Genomic DNA, 7,509 nt, shown 5'->3' with positions numbered 1-7,509 from the left:
TAAGGAAGGCAGTTGTTCTCCGCGGACCGGCTCGGCTTTACTACTCTGTATTAAAGTCTATATTGAATTTACAAGTTCTTGTAAGAAGTGTTATTCTTAAGATAATTTTCCACGACACAGTTTACTAACGTGTTAGTTCTAGTAGCTATGTTGACTATGATGTTAGCTAATATGGTGACAACAATGTAGGCTGTGTGTAGCGGTTAGCGGTTAGTGGTTATGATATGAAGGTTTGGCTTGGAACATTTTTTTTCGCCTGGTCACAGACAACTGATGTGTTGTGCACTGAAGTCCACAAACGAAGGTAAGAGGTAAGAGGAGGAGAGCGCATAGATGCATGAAGGAATTTTACAATGAGCAAAATTATCATGCTGTTTCTATGTGGCTGCTATGAATGTGAACTGTGTTTGCGTGTGATCATTCTGCTGATTCTGTTGAAAAACGTTTCTTAAACGGAAGCAAACAGAACGAACAAAACGATGAATTAGTCCAATTAGTCCAATGCTGATTTAATCCAATAGAAACTCTTGTTTGCAACTGTTGGACTAATGGTTACACCCTAGATCAGCTAGATGCAGGCGAGAGTACGTGTGCAAGGCGGTATTGAATGTGTCCCTGTCTGTAACCAATTTTTCTCTCGTTGTAAACTTTCATTCATAGGCTAGGATATATACCAAACAAAAATATGAACGCAACATGTAAAGTATTGGTCCCATGTTTCATTCCATATGCACAAAACGCTTATTTCTCTCAAATTTTGTGCACATTCTTTGTTTACATCCCTGTTAGTGAGCATTTCTCCTTTGTCAAGATAATCCATCCACCAGACAGGTGTGGCATATCAAGAAGCTGATTCAACAGCATGATCATTACACAGGTGCACCTTGTGCTGGGGACAATAAAAGGCCACTCTAAAATGTGCAGTCACACAACACAATGCCACAAAAGTTGAGGGAGCGTGCAATTGGCATGCTGACTGTAGGAACATCCACCAGAGCTGTTTCCAGATAATTTAATGTTCATTTCTCTACCATAAGCCACCTCCAATGTCATTTTAGAGAATGTGGCAGTAAGTCCAACTGGCCTCACAACCGCAGACCAGGTGTAACCACGCCAGCCCAGGACCTCCACACCCGGCTTCTTCATCTGCAGGATCTTCTGAGACCAGCCACCCGGACAGCTGATGAAACTGAGGAGTATTTCTGTCTGTAATAAAGCCCTTTAGTGGGGAAAAACATATTCAGATTGCCTCGGCTTTGCTCCCCACCCATGGCGGTGCCACTGCCCAGTCATGGGAAATCCATAGATTAGGGAATAATACATTTATTTAAATTGACTGATTTCCATATATGAACTGTAACTTAGTAAAATTGTTGAAATTTGTTCCATGTTCCGGTTATATTTTTGCTCAGTATAAGATCCTCCGCATGGGTATATGGAAAATTTGAGTATCATGTAGTAGCCTAAACCTATCAAAGTAACATTGAGCTGGGTGAATGGAATATGAATAAAAGTCATCCAATACGCTGTAATAGAAATAAGGCCATGCATATAAAAACATTTGTCCTCCCTCATCTAATAAATGTCACCGACTGCCACTGATGTACAGTCTATTACAGTGAATTGCATTGGGGGCTATGGAGGGGACGGAGTGAAAAGCCAGCAGCTGGCCATGCGACACAGTTCTCCTCCAAAACTAACCATATTTGGTTAGAAGAGACCCTACTGAGTATTTCCACCCCACTTTAGCTGAGACAGGTAAAAAGAAAATTCTCTACAGCCCAATATTCTCAACATACCAATATTCTCAACATACCAATATTCTCAACATACCAGTGTCAACATTACATTTTTCATTATTGGTCTTAAAAAGTATTCATCTGTTTTCATAAATTACTCAATGTGTTTTCTTGTTGGCACAAAAAAGTATTCATCTGTTTTCATAAATTACTCAATGTGTTTTCTTGTTGGCACAAAAAAGTATTCATCTGTTTTCATAAATTACTCAATGTGTTTTCTTGTTGGCACAATAAAAGTGGTCATTGATTAAAAGTCAATATCATTTGAATGACTTATCCAGTTTTTAATGTTTTGAAAAGTGGCCTTTTATTTTGAAGGTTGCGTCATTACCATACCACTGTGACGTCATTGTTTTTGCTGCTGGCAGAATACAAGTTGAATGCCCACCATTGACCACAGTCTACTAAATTGACATCGTTCGCTAATGTTGCTGGCTGGCGAAACAATTTAGGCGACATGATAAATAAGTACTGATAGAGTTTGACACTTGCTAAATGACTGTAACTTACATTTTCAATAACATTACATCTAGGGGATACCATGAGTTTTAAGATATAAAACTTGCAACCTGTTGTTGACTTCAAATCTCCTTTTCTTTTTCAAGTGTTGTACTCCGCTAGCCAGCACCTCGCCTAAACAGGTGTGCGTTTCTTTCGCTTCCAGGTTAATTTAAAATTCACCTTCAACTTCCATCCTCTATGTACTGAAATCTCTTGTTTCTAAGTGCGCTACTGGAGGACGCGGCAACAGTTGTGTTCTCCTATCAAACAGCTGGGGGTGCCAGAGCTCGTGTGATGATGATTTACTGCAGGAGCGAGTAGCTAAGTGCACATTCACATTGGAAGAAATTAACACAAGTGAAAGTGGGATGCCTTGTCAGCCGTACAACCGAATGCATTCAACTGAAATGTGTCTTCCGCATTTAACCCAACCCCAGAGGTGCGGGGCTGCAGTAATCGACATCCATGTCATCAGTCGAAAGAACACTAGCATTTCTTTGTTATATTTAAGGAGATGAGAGAGAACTAAATGCTCATTTAGGACAATATTATTTACTACTCTCTGAGAGTATTGTAGGCCTAATACAGGGCTCTAGACAGAACATTCTATGTCAGCCTTTACTATTTAGTGCTACCAAATGTACAGTACCAGTCAAAAGTTTGGACACACCTACTCATTCCAGGGTTTTTCTTTATTTTTATTATTTTCTACATTGTAGAATAATAGTGAAGACATCAAAACTATGAAATAACACATATGGAATCATGTAGTAACCGAAAAAGTGTTAAACAAATCAAAATATATTTTATATTTCAGATTCTTCAAAGTAGCCACCCTTTGCCTTGATGACAGCTTTGCACATTCTTGGCATTCTCTCAACCAGCTTAATGAGGTGGTCACCTGGAATGCATTTCAATTAACAAGTGTGCCTTGTTAAAAGTTAATTTGTGGAATTTCTTTCCTTAATGTGTTTCAGCCAATCAGTTGTGTTGTGACACGGTAGGGTTGGTATAGAGAAGATAGCCCTATTTGGTAAAAGACCAAGTTCATATTATGGCAAGAACATCTCAAATAAAAAAAGAGAAACAACAGTCCATCATTACTTTACGACATGAAGGTCAGTCAATCCAGAAAAGTTCAAGAACGCAACAGGAACGGTACCGGATCACCAAGTCTAGGACCAAAAGGGTCCTTAACAGCTTCTACCACCAAGCCATAAGACTCCTGAACAATGAATCAAATGGCCACCGGACTATTTGAATTGACACCCCCCCCCCCCCCCCTTTTCATTTTTTTTTTACTTTAGTTTATTTAGTAAATATTTTCTTAACTCTTTCTTGAACTGCATTGTTGGTTAAGGGCTTGTAAGTAAGCATTTCACGGTATGGTCAACACCTGTTGTATTTGGCGCAGGTGACAAATACAATTTGATTTGATATAGTGACAATCATCATACTGTAACTTCTGACAGCATTGACTCTTCTACAACGTGTCTATTGAATGATCTCCATGAATGATCTCAATGAGGGAATAACCCACATCTGATAACTTTATCAGAGCCCTCGGCTGTTTGATGCTGACAACCTTTCATTAGCAGATGCTGATCATGCTCAGGAGATCAATGAGAAGGATTATTCAGAGGGATCCAAAGAAAACCATATTAGCCCCCAGAGTCTCTGATGGGGTGGTGGTCCTCAAACATGGCTGCCTGCCAGGGTTGGCGGGCGGCCCTGTGGTCAAAGCTGAAGCTAGAATCCACCACTGTCGGCTTTGTCTGACAGATGTGTAGTTCGGAGCACTCGGTGTGTGGAGCTGATTAAAGTCTAACAAGCTTGTCATGGCTTTGATCCACCCAGCGGCCCTTCTCCCAGTCCCTCTCTCCCTGCAGTCCAGCGCCGCAGCAGCCATCCCCATATTAACCAGCTGGCTTACCATCAACCACGATGCCCCCTTCTCTTGCATCTTTCGCCCAGGCTCTCTCCTTGGCTTCCACCCTCTCTGCTTTATTCTGCCTATCTCCTTCTTTTACAGCTCTGGGCTGTAGTGGGGGTCATTCCTGCATGAATGTGACTCCCATTTTACAGTAATGAGAGCAGCATGTGCCGCTGCTAACTTTAGCTCCTCCTGATGACCAGATGTTGGCTGGTGTGATCAAACACTGCCGACTCCCCCCTCAGCAGTGTCACATTGTTGGGGGAACCATAAGAACTGAGTGGTCTCAGTTACACACATACCCACACCTTCTTTCCCTTATAAAACCTACATGCCAACTACAACTGTGGACACACCCTTGTGTGTGTGGATGCACATTATGCTAGCATGCATGTGTGTGTAGCAGGACATTAACGAAATGAGGCATGTGTTTTTGAGTTTCCCAGTTCTAAGTGTCATTCCTCTTGTAATCTTATAACATAGTATGCATGTTGTTTTAATGCACGTTGTTTTAAATTCAGACCTAAACGATGCTGTTTGTATTTCCAGTCAAGGGAACATTGCAGACAGTTTGTAGGCACCATTTGCATATAAAACCCTTCCATACTTACAGACTGAAGCGGAGGGGTTCTCTAGTACTAATCATAGAGATCCCTTATCTGGGGGGGGGGGGGGGGGGGGGGGGGGGGACTGATGGGAATACGTGTGAGCATACCACACCTGGACACACTTTAGAAAATGGTCACACCTTGGATTTTACGACAACTTAACTATTGCAACACATCATTCTCAAAGTATTTCTTGTCTTTATGAGGCGTGCACTCACAACAACAACAACAACAACACCAAATGCACTAGCTGAATGTCATATATGCTACTTAATAGATTAAATTGGTACACCGTTAGGGAAGCAAATGTCACTAACACTGCAGTGTTTTATGGCTGTGGGTTTAAAGAAAGGCTGTCTTATAGAGTGTTGGTACTGACGACGGGCAGGTTGGTGAGGGGGTGTGAAATGTGACCTCCGTGCCTCCTGGGGGCATGAAGTGGTTGCCTTGGGTTGGGGCAGGTCACAGGTGGACGATTGGCATGCTCATAACCAGAGCATTTAATGGGTGGCAACGGGGCTTCTCCCAAACCTTGCACCTAGTTCCAAAACAGCTGCGTCTGGTTTCTCCTCTTCATTTGCCCCATTTCTCACTGTGACTTTTAGGGGGAACCAACGTCACGTTAAAGCTCAAAGATCAGAAGCATTCAGTGGAGATGGCTGAGTCACTGGCTTGCTCGCGCTCCCACTCTCCAATGCCGCCTCTAGGGCGCATCACGTCATGCCATGCTTTTTTTGCTATACTCAACTTGAGTGGGTTGAGCCACTGACGTGATCTACCGGTCCGGTTTTGCACCCCCTTGGGCTCGTGCGGTGGCTGAGATCTTTGTGGGCTATACTCTGCTTTGTCTCAGGTAGTAAGTTAGTGGTATATTGATTTCCCTTTGTTGGTGTGGGGGTTACACTTTGGCGAAGTTGGTCGGGTTATATCCTGCCCGGTTGGCCCCGTCCAACTTGGGAGTAACTTTGGATGGGGCCGCAGTGTCCTCCGACCCCCCCACCCTGCCCTGTCTCAGTCCACAGTATCTATGCTGCAATACCCTATGTGCCGAGGGGCTAAGTTCAGTCTGTCCTGTTAGGTTACTGTGTGATCTCAAATTCTCCTGTCCTATGTGGTGTCCTGTGTGATCTTAGGTATGCTACCTATAATTCTCCTTACTCACTCTCTCTCTCGCTTCCTCTCTAGGTCTCCCCTCCCAGAGGACCTGAGCCCTAGGACCATGCCTCAGGACTACCTGGCCTAACGACTCCTGGCTGTCTGTCTCCAGTCCACCCGGACGTGCTGCCCATCCAGTTCTTCTGTTCTGCCTGCAGCTATGGAACCACATTGTCCCAGACCTGCTGTTCATCTCACTCACTCACTCACTCACTCACTCACTCACTCACTCACTCACTCACTCACTCACTCACTCACTCACTCACTCACTCACTCACTCACTCACTCACTCACTCACTCACTCACTCACTCACTCACTCACTCACTCACTCACTCACTCACTCACTCACTCACTCACTCACTCACTCACTCACTCACTCACTCACTCACTCACCCCGACTCACCTGCTGTCTTGACCTCTGAATGCTCTGCTATGAAAAGCCAACTGACATTTACTCCTGAGGTGTTGAACTGTGTACCCTAATTGGTACACGTTTTGAAGATTGATCTGGCCTAAATGGCCATGTACTCTAATAATCTCCACCCTGCACAGCCAGAAGAGGACTGGCCACCCCTCAGAGCCTGGTTCCTCTCTAGGTTTCTTCCTAGGTTCCTACCTTTCTAGAGAGTTTTTCCTAGCCACTGTGCTTCTGCATTGTTTGCTCTTTGGGGCTTGGGGGTTTGAGGCTGGGTATCTGTATAGCACTTTGAGACAGCTGCTGATGTAAAAAGGGCTTTATAAAATGCATTTGATTGATTGAAAGCCGTCATTGATCCAAAGTTACTGAGTGCACTTTGTTTGTGTGTGTATTTGTATGCGTGTGTGTGTGTCTTAACTGTGGAAATGCTAGATTTATTGATATGCACTCCAGTCTCTCTGTCCTATCTGACCTCTAACCCAGCACTCATGATGCTGGGAGATCTTGTGTCACTGTTGTCCACTACCCTTTATATGACATATCATTATTTTTTTTCTCACCTTTATTTAACCAGGTAGGCTAGTTGAGAACAAGTTCTCATTTACAACTGCGACCTGGCCAAGATAAAGCAAAGCAGTGCGACACAAACAACAACACAGAGTTACACATGGAATAAACAAACGTACAGTCAATAACACAATAAGGAATAAAAAAGAGGGGAAAAAATATATATCTATATACAGTGTGTGCAAATGAGGTAAGATTAGGGAGGTAAGGCCAGCCATAGTGGCGAAGTAATTACATTTTTGCAATTTAAACACTGGATGGGTTATTTACACATGGTGTATGTACAGATGCAGTGATCTGTGAGCTGCTCTGACAGCTGATATTTAAAGTTAGTGAGGGAGATATGAGTCTCCAGCTTCAGTGATTTTTGCAATTCGTTCCAGTCATTGGCAGCAGAGAACTGTAAGGAAAGGCGGCCAAATGAGGAATAGGCTTTGGGGGTGACCAATGAAATATACCTGCTGAACCGCGTGCAACGGGTGGGTGCTGCTATGGTGACCAGTGAGCTGAGATAAGGTGGGGCTTTA

At 43.4% G+C, this 7,509-nt stretch overlaps 1 long non-coding RNA gene across 1 annotated transcript; it reads left to right on the top strand.

Annotated features, from left to right (window-relative positions):
* Positions 1 to 2,057, top strand: LOC145862666 (uncharacterized). Its single transcript, XR_014382249.1, has 2 exons — positions 1 to 304; positions 1,059 to 2,057. It is a non-coding gene; the product is annotated as an uncharacterized LOC145862666 (long non-coding RNA).
* Positions 2,058 to 7,509: the final 5,452 nt, after the last annotated feature.

The sequence above is a fragment of the Salmo salar genome, chromosome 22, assembly GCF_965601325.2.
Source record: "Salmo salar chromosome 22, fSalSal1, whole genome shotgun sequence".
Taxonomy (NCBI): domain Eukaryota; kingdom Metazoa; phylum Chordata; class Actinopteri; order Salmoniformes; family Salmonidae; genus Salmo; species Salmo salar.
Note: the sequence above shows the minus strand (reverse complement) of the source record. Positions and strands in the feature narration are given on the sequence as shown.